Below are 18654 nucleotides of genomic sequence, written 5' to 3' on the forward strand. Positions count from 1 at the left end.
TTCCTAATATTTTTCACTTTGTCAATCATTTTTTCGATACTTTATGATTTTCACTTTTTTTTGAACGTAAGTGACCCTAGACATTTTCGGTCAAAATTTTCATGAATACATATACTTTGACATTTTCCTAATATTTTTCACTTTGTCAACCATTTTTTCAATATTTTATGATTTTCACATTACTTTGAACAAAAGTGATCTTGGACATTTTTGGTCAAAATTTTCATGGACACATGTACTGTGACATTTTACAAACTTTTCACTTTTCCTAATATTTTTCACTTTGTCAACCATTTTTTTAATACTTTATGATTTTCATATTTTTTCCGATATTTGTTAACTCAGACATTTTTGGTTAAAATTTTCGTGAATACACGTACTTTAACACTTTACTAACTTTTCACTTTTCCCAATATTTTTCACTTTGTCAACCATTTTTTCAATACTTTATGATTTTCACATTTTTTTAACGTTAGTTACCTTAGACATTTTCGGTCAAAATTTTCATTAATACATATACTTTGACATTTTACAAACTTTTCATTTTTCCTAATATTTTTCACTTTGTCCATCATTTTTTCAAAACTTGATGATTTTCACTTTCTTTTGAACGTAAGTGACCTCATATTTTTTTGGCCAAAATTTTCATGAACATATGTACTGTGACATTTTACTAACTTTTCATTTTTCCCAATATTTTTCACTTTTTCAACCATTTTTTCAATATTTTATGATTTTCACTTTACTTTGAACATAAGTGACCTTGGACATTTTTGGTCAAAATTTTCATGGACACATGTACTGTGACTTTTTACAAACTTTTCATTTTTCCTAATATTTTTCACTTTGTCAATCATTTTTTCGATACTTTATGATTTTCACTTTTTTTTGAACGTAAGTGACCTCAGACATTTTTGGACAAAATTTTCATGAACACATTTACTGTGACATTTAACTAAATTTTCCCAATATTTTTCACTTTTTCAACCATTTTTTCAATACTTTATGATTTTCACATTTTTTGAACGTTAGTGAAAAGTCAACCATTTTTTCAATACTATATGATTTTCACATTTTTTTAACGTTCGTGACCTTAGACATTTTCGGTCAAAATTTTCATGAATACATATACTTTGACATTTTCCTAATATTTTTCACTTTGTCAATCATTTTTTCAATATTTTATGATTTTCACATTACTTTGAACGTAAGTGATCTTGGACATTTTTGGTCAAAATTTTCATGGACACATGTACTGTGACATTTTACAAACTTTTCACTTTTCCTAATATTTTTCACTTAGTCAACCATTTTTTTAATACTTTATGATTTTCATATTTTTTCCGATATTTGTTAACTCAGACATTTTTGGTTAAAATTTTCGTGAATACACGTACTTTAACACTTTACTAACTTTTCACTTTTCCCAATATTTTTCACTTTGTCAACCATTTTTTCAATACTTTATGATTTTCACATTTTTTGAACGTTAGTGACCTTAGACATTTTCGGTAAAAATTTTCATGAATACTTATATTTTGACATTTTACTAACTTTTCACTTTTCCTAATGTTTTTCACTTTGTCAATCATTTTTTCAATACTTTATTATTTTCACTTTCTTTTGAACGTAATTGACCTCAGACATTTTTGGTCAAAATTTCATGAACACATGTAATGTGACATTTTACTAACTTTTCACTTTTCGTAATATTTTTCACTTTGTCAATCATTTTTTCAATACTTTATGATTTTCACTTTCCTTTGAACCGAAGTGACCTTAGACATTTTGGGTCAAAATTTCATGAAAACATGTACTGTGACATTTTACTTACTTTTCACTTTTCGTAATATTTTTCACTTTGTCAACCATTTTTTCAATACTTTATGATTTTCACATTTTTTGAACGTTAGTGACCTTAGACATTTTCGGTCAAAATTTTCATTAATACATATACTTTGACATTTTACAAACTTTTCATTTTTCCTAATATTTTTCACTTTGTCAATCATTTTTTCAATACTTTATGGTTTTCACTTTCCTTTGAACCTAAGTGACCTTAGACATTCTGGGTCAAAATTTTAATGAACACATGTAATGTGACCTTTTACTAACTTTTTACTTTTCCTAAACTTTTCCCTTTGGTCAATCATTTTTTCAATACTTTATGATTTTCACATTTTTTTGAACGTTAGTGACCTTAGACATTTTCGGTCAAAATTTTCATTAATACATATACTTTGACATTTTACAAACTTTTCATTTTTCCTAATATTTTTCACTTTGTCAATCATTTTTTCAAAACTTGATGATTTTCACTTTCTTTTGAACATAAGTGACCTCATATTTTTTTGGTCAAAATTTTCATGAACACATGTACTGTGACATTTTACTAACTTTTCATTTTTCCCAATATTTTTCACTTTGTGAACCATTTTTTCAATATTTTATGATTTTCACTTTGCTTTGAACATAAGTGACCTTGGACATTTTTGGTCAAAATTTTCATGGACACATGTATTTTGACATTTTACAAACTTTTCACTTTTCCTAATATTTTTCACCTTGTCAACCATTTTTTCAATACTTTATGATTTTCATATTTTTTCCGATATTTGTTAACTTAGACATTTTTGGTTAAAATTTTCGTGAATACATATTCTGTGACATTTTACTAGCTTTTCACTTTTCCTAATATTTTTCACTTTTTCAATCATTTTTTCAATACTTTATGATTTTCACTTTCCTTTGAACGTAAGTGACCTTAAACACTTTTGGTCAAAATTTCATGAACACATTTACTGTGACATTTTACTAACTTTTCACTTTTCGTAATATTTTTCACTTTGTCAATCATTTTTTCAATACTTTATGATTTTCACTTTCTTTTGAACGTAAGTGATCTTAGACATTTTTGGTCAAAATTTTAATGAACACATGTAATGTGACATTTTACTAACTTTTCACTTTTCCTGAACTTTTCCCTTTGGTCAATCATTTTTTCAATACTATATGATTTTCACATTTTTTTGAACGTTAGTGACCTTTGACATTTTTGGTCAAAATTTTTATGAATACATATACTTTGACATTTTACAAACTTTTCATTTTTCCTAATATTTTTCACTTTGTCAAACATTTTTTCAATACTTGATGATTTTCACATTTCTTTGAACGTAAGTGACATTCGACATTTTTGGTCAAAATTTTCATTAATACATATACTTTGACATTTTACAAACTTTTATTTTTTCCTAATATTTTTCACTTTTCAATCATTTTTTCAATACTTGATGATTTTCAGTTTCTTTTGAACGTAAGTGACCTTATACTTTTTTGGCCAAAATTTTCATGAACACATGTACTATGACAATTTACTAACTTTTCATTTTTCCCAATATTTTTCACTTTGTCAACCATTTTTTCAATACTTTATGATTTTCACATTTTTTGAACTTTCGTGACCTTTGACATTTTCGGTCAAAATTTTCATGAACACATTTACTGTGACATTTAACTAACTTTTCCCAATATTTTTCACTTTTTCAACCATTTTTTCAATACTTTATGATTTTCACATTTTTTGAACGTTAGTGAAAAGTCAACCATTTTTTCAATACTATATGATTTTCACATTTTTGTACGTTCGTGACCTCAGACATTTTCGGTCAAAATTTTCATGAATACATATACTTTGACATTTTCCTAATATTTTTCACTTTGTCAATCATTTTTTAATATTTTATGATTTTCACTTTACTTTGAACGTAAGTGATCTTGGACATTTTTGGTCAAAATTTTCATGAACACATGTACTGTGACATTTTACAAACTTTTCACTTTTCCTAATTTTTTCATTTTGTCAACCATTTTTTTAATACTTTATGATTTTGATATTTTTTCCGATATTTGTTAACTCAGACATTTTTGGTTAAAATTTTCGTGAATACACGTACTTTGACAATTTACTAACTTTTCACTTTTCTTAATATTTTTCACTTTGTCAACCATTTTTTCAATACTTTATGATTTTCACATTTTTTGAACGTTAGTGACCTTAGACATTTTCGGTCAAAATTTTCATTAATACATATACTTTGACGTTTTACAAACTTTTCATTTTTCCTAATATTTTTCACTTAGTCAATCATTTTTTCAAAACTTGATGATTTTCACTTTCTTTTGAATGTAAGTGACCTTATACTTTTTTGGCCAAAATTTTCATGAACACATGTACTGTGACATTTTACTGACTTTTCATTTTTCCCAATATTTTTCACTTTGTCAACCATTTTTTAAATACTTTATGATTTTCACTTTCCTTTGAACCGAAGTGACCTTAGACATTTTGGGTCAAAATTTCATGAACACATGTACTGTGACATTTTACTTACTTTTCACTTTTCGTAATATTTTTCACTTTGTCAACCATTTTTTCAATACTTTATGATTTTCACATTTTTTGAACGTTAGTGACCTTAGACATTTTCGGTCAAAATTTTCATTAATACATATACTTTTACATTTTGCAAACTTTTCATTTTTCCTAATATTTTTCACTTTGTCAATCATTTTTTCAATACTTTAGGATTTTCACTTTCCTTTGAACCTAAGTGACCTTAGACATTTTGGGTCAAAATTTTAATGAACACATGTACTGTAACATTTTACTAACTTTTCATTTTTCCCAATATTTTTCACTTTGTCAACCATTTTTTCAATACTTTATGATTTTCACTTTCCTTTGAACGTAGGTGACCTTAGACATTTTTGGTCAAAATTTTCATGAATACATGTACTGTGACATTTTACTAACTTTTCACTTTTCCTAAACGTTTCCCCTTGGTCAATCATTTTTTCAATAGTATATGATTTTATCATTTTTTTTACCGTTTGTGACCTTTGACATTTTTGGTCAAAATTTTCATTAATAAATATACTTTGACATTTTACAAACTTTTCATTTTTCCTAATATTTTTCACTTTGTCAATCATTTTTTCAATATTTTATGATTTTCACTTTACTTTGAACGTAAGTGATCTTGGACATTTTTGGTCAAAATTTTCATGGACACATGTACTGTGACATTTTACAAACTTTTCACTTTTCCTAATATTTTTCACTTTGTCAACCATTTTTTTAATACTTTATGATTTTCATATTTTTTCCGATATTTGTTAACTCAGACATTTTTGGTTAAAATTTTCGTGAATACATGTACTGTGACATTTTACAAACTTTTCACTTTTCCCAATATTTTTCACTTTTTTCAACCATTTTTTCCGTACTTTATGATTTTCACTTTCCTTTGAACGTAGGTGACCTTAGACATTTTTGGTCAAAATTTCATGAACACATGTACTGTGATATTTTAGTAACTTTTCATTTTTCCCAATATTTTTCACTTTGTCAACCATTTTTTCAATACTTTATGATTTTCACATTTTTTGAACGTTAGTGAAAAGTCAACATTTTTTCAATACTATATGATTTTCACATTTTATGAACATTCGTGACCTTAGACATTTTCGGTCAAAATTTTCATGAATACATATATTTTGACATTTTCCTAATATTTTTCACTTTGTCAATCATTTTTTCAATATTTTATGATTTTCACTTTACTTTGAACGTAAGTGATCTTATACATTTTTGGTCAAAATTTCATTAATACATATACTTTGACATTTTACAAACTTTTCATTTTTCCTAATATTTTTCACTTTGTCAATCATTTTTTCAATACTTGATGATTTTCACTTTCTTTTGAACGTTCGTGACCTTATACTTTTTTGGCCAAAATTTTCATGAACACATGTACTGTGACATTTTACTAACTTTTCATTTTTCCCAATATTTTTCACTTTGTCAACCATTTTTTCAATATTTTATGATTTTCACTTTACTTTGAACGTAATTGACCTCAGACATTTTTGGTCAAAATTTTAATGAACACATGTACTGTAACATTTTACTAACTTTTCATTTTTCCCAATATTTTTCACTTTGTCAACCATTTTTTCAATACTTTATGATTTTCACTTTCCTTTGAACGTAGGTGACCTTAGACATTTTCGGTCAAAATTTTCATGAATACATATACTATGACATTTTACTAACTTTTCACTTTTCCTAAACTTTTCCCCTTGGTCAATCATTTTTTCAATAGTATGTGATTTTATCATTTTTTTTTAACGTTAGTGATCTTTGACATTTTTAGTCAAAATTTTCATTAATAAATATACTTTGACATTTTACAAACTTTTCATTTTTCCTAATATTTTTCACTTTGTCAATCATTTTTTCAATTTTTTATGATTTTCACTTTACTTTGAACGTAAGTGATCTTGGACATTTTTGGTCAAAATTTTCATGGACACATGTACTGTGACATTTTACAAACTTTTCACTTTTCCTAATATTTTTCACTTTGTCAACCATTTTTTTAATACTTTATGATTTTCATATTTTTTCCGATATTTGTTAACTCAGACATTTTTGGTTAAAATTTTCGTGAATACACGTACTTTAACACTTTACTAACTTTTCACTTTTCCCAATATTTATCACTTTGTCAACCATTTTTTCAATACTTTATGATTTTCACTTTCTTTTGAACATAAGTGACCTCAGACATTTTTGGTCAAAATTTTCATGGACACATGTACTGTGACATTTTACTAACTTTTCATTTTTCCCAATATTTTTCACTTTGTCAACCATTTTTTCAATACTATATGATTTTCACATTTTTTGAACGTTCGTGACCTTAGACATTTTTGGTCCAAATTTCATGAACACATGTAATGTGACATTTCAATAACTTTTTACTTTTTGTAATATTTTTCACTTTGTCCACCATTTTTTAAATACTTTATGATTTTCACTTTACTTTGAACGTAAGTGACATTGGACATTTTTGGTCAAAATTTTCATGGACACATGTAATGTGACATTTTACAAACTTTTCACTTTTCCTAATATTTTTCAATTTGTCCACCATTTTTTCAATACTTTATGATTTTCATATTTTTTCCGATATTTGTTAACTTAGACATTTTTGGTTAAAATTTTCGTGAATACACGTACTGTGACACTTTACTAACTTTTCACTTTTCCTAATATTTTTCACTTTGTCAACCATTTTTTCAATACTTTATGATTTTCATATTTTTTCCGATATTTGTTAACTTAGACATTTTTGGTTAAAATTTTCGTGAATACACGTACTGTGACACTTTACTAACTTTTCACTTTTCCTAATATTTTTCACTTTGTCAACCATTTTTTCAATACTTTATGATTTTCATATTTTTTCCAATATTTGTTAACTTAGACATTTTCGGTCAAAATTTTCATGAATATATATACTGTGACATTTTACTTACTTTTCACTTTGTCAATCATTTTTTCAATATTTTATGATTTTCACATTTTTTGAACGTTCATGACCTTAGACATTTTCGGTCAAAATTTCATGAACACATGTACTGTGACATTTCACTAACTTTTTACTTTTCGTAATATTTTTCACTTTGTCCACCATTTTTTAAATACTTTATGATTTTCACTTTCTTTTGAACGTAAGTGACCTCAGACATTTTTGGTCAAAATTTTCATGAACACATGTACTGTGACATTTCACTAACTTTTTACTTTTCGTAATATTTTTCACTTTGTCCACCATTTTATCAATACTTTATGATTTTCACATTTTTATAACGTCAGTGACCTCAGACATTTTCGGTAAAAATTTTCATGAATACATATACTGTGACATTTTTCTAACTTTTCATTTTCCTAATATTTTTCACTTTGTCATCCATTTTTTCAATACTTTATGATTTTCACTTTCCTTTGAACGTAAGTGACCTCATACATTTTTGGTCAAAATTTTCATGAACACATGTACTGTGACATTTTACTAACTTTTCATTTTTCCCAATGTTTTTCACTTTGTCAACCATTTTTTCAATACTATATGATTTTCACATTTTTTGAACGTTAGTGACCTTAGACATTTTTGGTCAAAATTTTCATGAACACATGTACTGTGACATTTTACTAACTTTTCATTTTTCCCAATATTTTTCACTTAGTCAACCATTTTTTCAATACTATATGATTTTCACATTTTTTGAACGTTCGTGACCTTAGACATTTTCGGTCAAAATTTCATGAACACATGTACTTTGACATTTCACTAACTTTTTACTTTTCGTAATATTTTTCACTTTGTCCACCATTTTTTCAATACTTTATGATTTTCACATTTTTTGAACGTTAGTGACCTTCGACATTTTTGGTCAAAATTTTCATGAACACATGGACTATGACATTTTACTAACTTTTTACTTTTCCCAATATTTTTCACTGTCAACCATTTTTTCAATACTTTATGATTTTCACATTTTTTGAACGTCAGTGACCTTAGACATTTTTGGTCAAAATTTTCATGAACACATGTACTGTGACATTTTACTAACTTTTCAAATTGTCAATCATTTTTTCAATATTTTATGATTTTCACTTTACTTTGAACGTCAGTGACCTTAGACATTTTCGGTAAAAATTTTCATGAATACTTATACTGTGACATTTTACTAACTTTTCACTTTTCCTAATATTTTTCACTTTGTCAATCATTTTTTCAATACTTTATGATTTTCACTTTCCTCTGAACGTAAGTGACCTTAGATATTTTATGTCAAAATTTCATGAACACATGTACTGTGACATTTCACTAACGTTTTACTTTTCGGAATATTTTTCACTTTGTCAATCATTTTTTAAATACTTTATGATTTTCACTTTCTTTTGAACGTAAGTGACCTCAGACATTTTTGGTCAAAATTTTCATGAACACATGTACTGTGACATTTTACTAACTTTTTACTTTTCGTAATATTTTTCACTTTGTCCACCATTTTTTCAATACTTTATGATTTTCAAGTTTTTTGATCGTTCGTGACCTTAGACATTTTCGGTCAAAATTTTCATGAATATATATACTGATACATTTTACTAACTTTTCATTTTTCCCAATATTTTTCACTTTGTCAACCATTTTTTCAATATTTTATGATTTTCACTTTCCTTTGAACGTAAGTGACCTTAGACATTTTCGGTAAAAATTTTCATGAATACTTATACTGTGACATTTTACTAACTTTTCACTTTTCCTAATATTTTTCACTTTGTCAATCATTTTTTCAATACTTTATGATTTTCACTTTCCTCTGAACGTAAGTGACCTTAGATATTTTATGTCAAAATTTCATGAACACATGTACTGTGACATTTCACTAACGTTTTACTTTTCGGAATATTTTTCACTTTGTCAATCATTTTTTAAATACTTTATGATTTTCACTTTCTTTTGAACGTAAGTGACCTCAGACATTTTTGGTCAAAATTTTCATGAACACATGTACTGTGACATTTTACTAACTTTTTACTTTTCGTAATATTTTTCACTTTGTCCACCATTTTTTCAATACTTTATGATTTTCACATTTTTTGATCGTTCGTGACCTTAGACATTTTCGGTCAAAATTTTCATGAACACATGTACTGTGACATTTCACTGACTTTTCACTTTTCGTAATATTTTTCACATTTTTTGAACGTTAGTGACCTATGTCATTTTTGGTCAAAATTTTCATGAATATGTATACAGTGACATTTTACTAACTTTTCACTTTTCCCAATATTTTTCACTTCGTCAACCATTTTTTCAATACTTTATGATTTTCATATTTTTTCCGATATTAGTTGACTTAGACATTTTTGGTTAAAATTTTCGTGAATACACGTACTGTGACATTTTACTAACTTTTCACTTTTCCCAATATTTTTCACTTTGTCCACAATTTTTTCAATACTTTATGATTTTCACATTTTTTTGAACTTTTAGTTACCTTTGACATTTTTGGTCAAAATTTTCATTAATACATATACTTTGACATTTTACAAACTTTTCATTTTTCCTAATATTTTTCACTTTGTCAATCATGTTTTCAATACTTTATGATTTTCACATTTTTTTGAACGTTAGTGACCTTAGACATTTTTGGTCAAAATTTTCGTAAATACATGTACTATGATATTTTACAAACTTTTCACTTTTCCTAATATTTTTCACTTTGTCAACCATTTTTTCAATACTTAATGATTTTCATATTTTTTCCGATATTAGTTAAGTTCGACATTTTTGGTTAAAATTTTCGTGAGTACATATACTGTGACAATTTACTAATTTTTCACTTTTCCCAATATTTTTCACTTCATCAACCACTTTTTCAATACTTTATGATTTTCACAGTTTTTCCAATATAAGTCACCTTACACATTTTTTTTCAAAATTTTCATGAATATACATGTATTATCACATTTTGCCATTTTTTTAGCTTTTCCAATAGTTTTTACATTTTCAATATTTTTCCAAAATTCATGTTTTTTACATTTTATTCCAATATAAGTGAACTTAGACATTTTTGGTTGAAATTTTTATGAATACATGTTCTGTGACATTTTACTGACTTTTCATTTTGCCCAATATTTCTCAGTTTGTCAACAATTTTTTCAATACTTAAAGATTTTCACATTTTTTCCAATATTAGTGACCTTAGACATTTTTGGTCAAAATTTTCATGACTATACATATTTTTCACATTCTGCCAATCTTTAAACTTTTCCCAATATTTTAACTTTGTCTACAATTTTCGTCATACCTTTCAATTTTTTTTTCCAATTTGATGCCCTTTGACAATTTTTTTCAAAATTTTCATGAATATTTTCATGAATATACATGAATAAACTATAAAGTATGTCAAAAGTTCAAAAAATGTCAAAGGTCACTAACATTGGAAAAAATGTGAAAATCATAAAGTATTGCTCCCGACAGAGAGCTGCGTTCCTCCAATACAAACCTACTAGCAGTACCTATAGCTCGCTCTAAGCGATCTCAGGCAAAACTGTTCTCAGTTCTACTACCTCAGTGGTGGAACAAACTTCTGGAAGCAACAAGACTAGCATCATCTATCTCAACCTTCAAGATACAGGTAAAAACTCTTCTCTTTCAGGACTTTTTACTGCGCTGATGCCCCAGATCAGGTCAGGCAGCAAGTTAGGCTATACAGTTTGTGTTTGTGTGTGTGTGCGTGTGCGTGTGCGTGTGCGTGTGCGTGTGTGTGTGTGTGTGTTTGTGTGTGTGTACGTTTGTGTATGTCTTTGTCAAAAAAAAAAAAAAAAAAAAAAATTACTAACCCAAGCTTACTGTTCTGTATATTTTCTGTACATCGTCTATTTGCAAGTGTATTTGCAGTCCCTATGTCCTCTATTGTAAGTCGCTTTGGATAAAAGCGTCTGCGTAATGTAATGTAATGTAATATTGAAAAAATTGTTGATAAAGTCAAAAATATTTGGAAAAGTGAAAAATTGGCAAAATATTACAATATAGATATCCATAATTTTTTTTTTTTTAAAAGTCGAATGTCAGTAAAATTGGAAACAAATGTGAAAACCATAAAGTTTGGAAAAAAATATTGAAAATGTAAAAAGTATTGGAAAACTAAAAAATTGGTAAACTGTGACAATATGGATATTCATAAATTAAAAAAAATGTCAAAAGTCATCAAATTGGAAAAAAAAAAATGAAAATGACAAAAATTGTAGACAGAGTGAAAAATAATGGGAAAAGTTTAAAAATTGGCAGAATGTGAAAAATAAATGTAGTTATGAAAATTTTGACAAAAATGTTAAAGGTCACTAACAATGTAAAAAATGTGAAAATCATAAAGTACTGAAAAAATTGTTGACAAAGTGAAAAATATTTGAAAAAGTAAAAAAAATGTCAACATTGGCATATTCATAAAAATTTTGACAAAAATGTCAAAGGCCAGCTTCTTCTTCTTCTTTCGGCTTTTCCCGGCAGGGGTCGCCACAGCGAGTCAACTTTCTCCATCTAACCCTATTCTCTGGATCCTCCTCTCTCACACCAACTACCTTCATATCCTCTCTCACTACGTCCATAAATTTTCTCTCTGGTCTTCCTCGAGACCTTTTGCCTAGCAACTCCAATTCCAGCGTCCGTCTACCAATATATTCTCCATCTGCCTCCTCTGCCCATGACCAAACCATCTCAGTCTGGCTTCTCCGATCTTCTCTCCAAAACATCTAACATGTGCTGTTCCTTTGATAGACTCATGTCTGATCCTCTCCATCCTGGTCCCTCCCAAAGAGAACCTCAACATCTTCATCTCTGCAAGCTCTAGTTCTGCCTGCTGTCTTTTGGTCATTGTAACAGTTTCTAGTGCAAACATCATCGCTGGTCTCACCACTGTCTTGCACACCTATCCTTTTATTCTGGCCGAAAGTCTTCTATCACATAGTACCCCTGACACTTTTCTCCACCCATTCCAACCTGCTTGGACCCGTCTCTTCACCTCTTTTTCACACTCTCCGTTGCTCTGGACTGTTGACCCTAAGTACCTGAAATCCTCCAGCTTCTTGAACTCCACTTCCTGTAGCATCACCGTTCCTCCCGAGTTCCTCTCATTCACACACATATATTCTGTCTTGCTGCGACTAACTTTCATTCCTCTCCTTTCCAGAGCATACTTCCACCTCTCTGGATTTTCCTCTACTTGTTGTCTGCTCTCACTACAGATCACAATGTCATCCGCAAACATCATGGTCCATGGGGATTCCTGTCTAACCTCATCTGTCATCACCATTGCGAACAAGAAGGGGCTCAGAGCTGAGCCCATGATGGAGTCCCACCTCCACCTTGAACTTCTCAGTTACCCCTACAGCACACCGTACCAGTGTCTCACAGCTAGCATACATGTCCTGCACCAGTCTAACATACTTCTCTGCCACTCCAGACTTCCTCATACAATACCAGAGCTAATACAAAGCTACAATACAATCGGTTCTGCAAATGAACTCTGTTTGAGAAAGAAGAGAGGATGGATTTTGTCTACAAATGATCCTAAATAATACTGCAGGTTTATCAGGTTATTATTGGCGTTTTTCATGTCTCGCAGCTGTTTGCTAGAAAGGCATTTATTGTGGCTACTGTCCGTTTGTGTGGCCAAGGGACCGGACTTTTGTTGTCCCGGTGTGTTCAGGAACTGATCAAGCAAGAATGGTTTATTCAAAGTCAGGAAATACACTTAGGAGATATCCCGGGCTAGAATGAATGTCACCCCGAGAGGATGGTTCACCCTCTGCACACCCTCTGAGACACGTCCAGCGGATGTGCAGGTGAGTAGGTTCTGGCCCCGAGCCGAGGAGGCGCCGTCATTTTATACCATCGCCTCAACGCTCAAGTTTATTTCCAAATAAGGACTTGTTTTACACACTCATGGAATTTGGGCACTTGGGGTGCCGGGCCGCGTCCCGGATAAAGCCGCGGGGTTCGCCATCGATTACGCTTTGGGGGTGTCAATGGAAGAGAACACAGTTGGGCATCCCTTTGTCGTCACGTGATGCTCTCGTGGGCGAATTTTAACACTACATGAGTTATCTATCTGCAATGCACCCCTCTTTATACTGCATTAGATGTTTTTTTTTTTTTTATAGCCATATACTAATTATTGGGGGGTGGATTGATTCGGAGCACTACTGAAGGCCTCGGTGTAAAATGCACGGCCCGCCACTGAGAATCCGCCTGAATCCGGTCACCATCAGGGGTACAGAAGTGGACATTGTGGACACCTACAAATACCTGGGTGTCCACTTGGACAATAAACTGGACTGTAAACACCAACGCCATCTTCAAGAAGGGTCAGAGCCGCCTGTCTTCACAGCTGGAGTCTGTGGTGCAGGTGTCAGAGAAGCTCCTCAGCATCATGGACAACGTCCATCACCCCCTGCATGGACACTGACGTCCTGTCAGAGCTCTTTCAGTCATAGATTGATACCACCAAGGAGCTCCACTGAACGCCACAGGAGGTCTTTCCTACCTGAGGCTATCAGACTTTTTAATTCCCCTTCCTTCTGCCAAAGGGAATCTTATAATCTTTGTACTTTTTAAGACCTTAAAACACTTGATAGCCTTAACCTTGACAATTGATATTTTATTGTTTTTCGTATTCTCCCTCCTCCCTACTATTATCTATTACTCTTATGTTTTTGCTTGACACTCTGGCACAGCAATTTCCTTCGGGATAAATAAAGTTGTTCTCATCATCTCATCTCTCTCATATATATATATATATATATATATATATATATATATATATATATACTTTTTTTTATTTTTTGACGTAACTATTACACTGCTGTGAAAAAGGAATTTCCCCTATGGAGATGGATACTTGATTGGTAATTCCAAGCAGCTGAGAGCGTTTAGTAAATGCTAACTGGTTGCGGTCTGCTATTGGTCCCTGCCAGGGCGCTGGCCGTGACGCAACTTCCGGATGACGTCAGAACTCTGGAGAGCCAGCTGAGCGCTGCACGTCTCTTGACGGGAGAATTGCTTTTGTGAGGGGAGGCACAATTTCGTCTTGTCTTTCAGATCCAACGCGTTTGGAGCGCGCTTTTGGTCTTGTGTTTTGCTTTTTTTTTTCTTCTCCATTTTTCTGTGATATAATTCTGCTTAGTGATGGGACGATGAAACCTCAAGGAGTGTGTTGACACACTAGACCAGGGGTCGGCAACCCGTGCGGCTCTTCCATCTTTACACTGCGGCTCCGAGTGGCTTGGTAAAATATATCATAAATATTTTATTGAAGAATATGTCATTCGTGTTAATTCCATTATTGTGATCTTAAAATATTAAATAAAATTATATTGTTTTTCGCCGCTCAAAATAACGTCACACCGGCGGAAGCCGGTAGACCCGCCAGCCGGTAAAGTCCCGATTTGCAGATGCTGTGCGCAGGAGTTCAGGAGCAGAAGTCCTATGAACCAGGTAAAATAAATATTAAGATATGTTGCAAATATTTATTTTTTGTTTACTGACAGTGTTTTTTTTTGCCCCCGATTTATTTTTAAAATTCAGGTCAAGGCTCCGCTCAACGCTCTGAAAGCCCAAAGCTCAAAATGACTTCATTACATAAATAAAATTTAATTTTCTCCGTAATACTTTGTGATTTTCAGAAGCAGCACACTTGTTTATACAAAGTATAGAGCGCGATTTCAGTGAAAGAAACCTAAAGATAGGACTAGTCAATGAAATCTTTGTGAGTGAAGCTCCAGCTGTATTTCCGGCTTTAGTTTCATCGGGGAGAAGACTTGTTTCAGGTGTGGAAGTTAAAATCAGGCTTTTTGTTTCAAGCTCGCTTACGTGCTGAAAGTCGCAAAACGGTGAGTTTTGAACTTAAGAGCGGGAATTGTGTGAACTCAGCAAATGTCTACCATCTGTGCTTGTCTTTTTGTCCCTGTCCATAAAAGGGTATCGACAGTTCCCGCTGAGATTTCCAGCTTTGTTACACCCCCGACTGTTTGGGCTTAGAATGCTCTTGCCACGTTCCGACACTGGATGTGCAAAGTTGGAGCCTCTCTGACCTTGAACTTTGCCAAATGAGTTCGGTAAAGCCACCGTCGCTTGGGTAAGAGTGTCTGTTTTTGAAGGAACAAATAAATGGATGTCTACACTTGACTCACACACTCTAGCTTCTTTTCTGCAGCTGAGGATTTGCAAGAAGAATCCCTGGAATCACCATGAGGCAGAATGGCGTGCCTCACTTGGGCGCTCTTTGCAGCTGTTTTATGATCGCTCAGCACAAGAAACTAATTCCCAACATGCAGTGGTTGCCAAAAACACTGTACATTCCAAATTAATAGTGCTTAAACATTTTAATAGTGACATAGAATTAAATGAAATCACTGATAAGTATAACCCTTTAATTCCTTTTTTTCCATTTTAGATTTTTCTCCAAGATTGCCAAGTGAGCCATAGCCTCGACTGCCTCCAAGGACTACACGTCACTGGTGTGTGTATACATACTACATGTATATACATATGTGTGTGTGTGTGTAGGTATGCAAGGAAAAAGGAAAAGCCCAAAGGATGGAGATGTTTCCATATACATAAAGTGTGGGTGCACTTCTTGCTCATCTTCATAACAAACAGGACACATATGTATGTATGTATGTATACACATGACCATCTCAGCCACCACGCCTGAGGAGACACCAACCTGTGGAGGAGCAAAAGGCCGTCTGACTGCGACTCAACATTTCCTTTGCAGTGTTCACAAGTCAACTGTTAACTGAAATAAAGTGAGACTGAATATAAAACAAAATGTGTTTTCTTTATAGAATGAGTCATGACTTGTGAGGGATACTCATGTTCAAGACAAACATCCAAAGTAATCACTGGAACTGAAATAAGTTCATCACTTTATTTTACAACACTAGTAAGAGCTCAGGTCAGGACACACATATGCACATATACACTGCTCGGAAAAAAAAGGGAACACTCAAATAACATGTCATAGATCAGAATGAAAGAGCTATTGCTATGAAATGAATTTAACTGAATTTGAAGAATTCCTCTTCCCTCAGCCGCAGGGAATCTTCAAATCTTTGTACTTAAGACCTTCAAACACTTGATAGCCTTAACCTTGACACTTTATATTTCATTGTATTTCTTATTCTCCCTCCTTCCTACTATTATCTATTACTGTTATGTTTTTGCTTGAAACTCTGGCACAACAATTTCCTTCGGTATAAATAAAGTTGTTCTCATCTCAAATACTTTATTCTTTACATAGTTCAAAGTGCTGAGAACAAAGTCACACCACGATATCGTATATGTCAAATATAACATCCGCACAAATCACAGTCGGGCGGCTCGGTGGCGCAGCGGTTAGAGCTGTCGCCTCACAGCAAAGCAACCCGGGTTCAAGCCCCACATCAACCACTGTGTGTGGTTGCCTCTGTGTGGAGTTGGCATGTTCTCCCCGTGTCCGCGTGGGTTCTCTCCTTCCTCCCACTGGCCAAAAGCATGCATTTAAGTTCATCGGCAACTCTAAAGTCTCCCTACGCATGAATGTTGTGTGACTGGCCCTGCTCCAATGCAGGGCGGCCCTATAGGCTGAGAGATGGGCGCCAGCCACCCCGAGCCACCCGCCCAGGCGGGACGCTCACGTGTGACTGTGGCCCCGATACAAAAGGAAACATTTACTTTTTACAACTAAAATACACATCACACACGCAACAAAAATACCAAAAACAAACTTTATTCAACATTTTACATACATTACATTACATTTCAATCATTTCATCATTGAAATTATCTTTAAACTTCAGACACCAAACACGAAAAACAACATATTTTACTTGCAATCCTACCCTCAGTAACCCTGAGTAATGCTTGCTACTCTATCACTCTCAACTTTGACATACATATTGCTGGGAAAAAAAAAAAAAAAACAATAACCCACAACCCTCCAGACACACCAACAAAATGACTAACTTCACACCGTCACACCAACATTTACATAAACTGTCTCTTTCACAGCTCCGATTGATGAGAAACAATGATTTCCCACCACTCAATGCCAAGTGCTGGGGAGATAAACTTGCCCACTTTACCATTTCAAACTTTACCGCACTTTCGGTCCTCCTTCAATCCATCCATAAATATCCTCTTCCAAACCCTACATTGCTCTGCACTGTTGACAAGCGTACTTAGAATCCTTCTCACTGTCATTCACACACACATGTATTCTGTCTTTTGACAGCAAACCTTCACACTTCTGCTTGTTCCCTGGTCCCACTACACATCACAACCTAATCTGGGATTGTGTTGTCAAAATGCACACTCACATGCAAATACCTTGGAAACGTTTTGGCGACACACTGCTCCACAACGTCACTTCAGCACTTGCAGCATTTACATTCAATTGTCATCGATCCTTTTAGAATTGAACGTCAACAAGTCTGTCTTGAACTGACCACAGATAGCGAAGAAGCTCGATGCTAATGCTACTAGCCTCTCATCTGCTGTCCGCCGACGTCTCACCTTTGAAAGAAACAAAATTACGGTTACAAATTTCACTACCTCTCTCTGAGAGTTTGCTTTGTGTATCCGTTCATCGAACTGTAGCAATTTCATCAGGAAACACGTTGAAACGTGTTCGTCTCACGCGGGCGTTCCGTTCCACTGCTACTGCTAGCTCGCTCGGCTCCACTTCCGGTCCACGCGCTGGCCGCGCCCCTTATTTATAGGCTCGGTCGGAATAAATGCGTCATTTCCCGTGCCGAATTATTTGGACAAATGTTTGTTTGTATGTTTAAATTCCAAAGTGAAATGGAAAAAGTAGACATTGAATTGAGCTCATTCATTGTGACGAGGCAAATGTTCTGCTCAGTCAATTATTTTGAACAATTAAACGAAGGTTTAACTCATGGACACGTTTTGCAAATAGTATTATAGGAACCAACAAAATGGGATAACTTAGCAGCCACAGTCATAGTTGAGGATAAAGAACTTTCTTTTACTTCATAGACAGTGAGGAAATATGTATGTAGCTATGACTGAACCAGGAGTTATGACGGTCCTACATGAACGGTAAGAGTCAGACTGCCTGCCTGTCGGAACGAATGAACCACAAAAAGCATTTTCTCCTGTCTGATCAATAACAATGCGTTGTTCAGATTAACACTTAAACCCTGTTTGATGGTTTTAAAATGAA

This window comes from Fistularia commersonii, chromosome 24, assembly GCF_037954325.1.
Source record: "Fistularia commersonii isolate RoL2024-O1a breed Wild chromosome 24, RoL_Fcom_v1.0, whole genome shotgun sequence".
Lineage (NCBI taxonomy): Eukaryota > Metazoa > Chordata > Actinopteri > Syngnathiformes > Fistulariidae > Fistularia > Fistularia commersonii.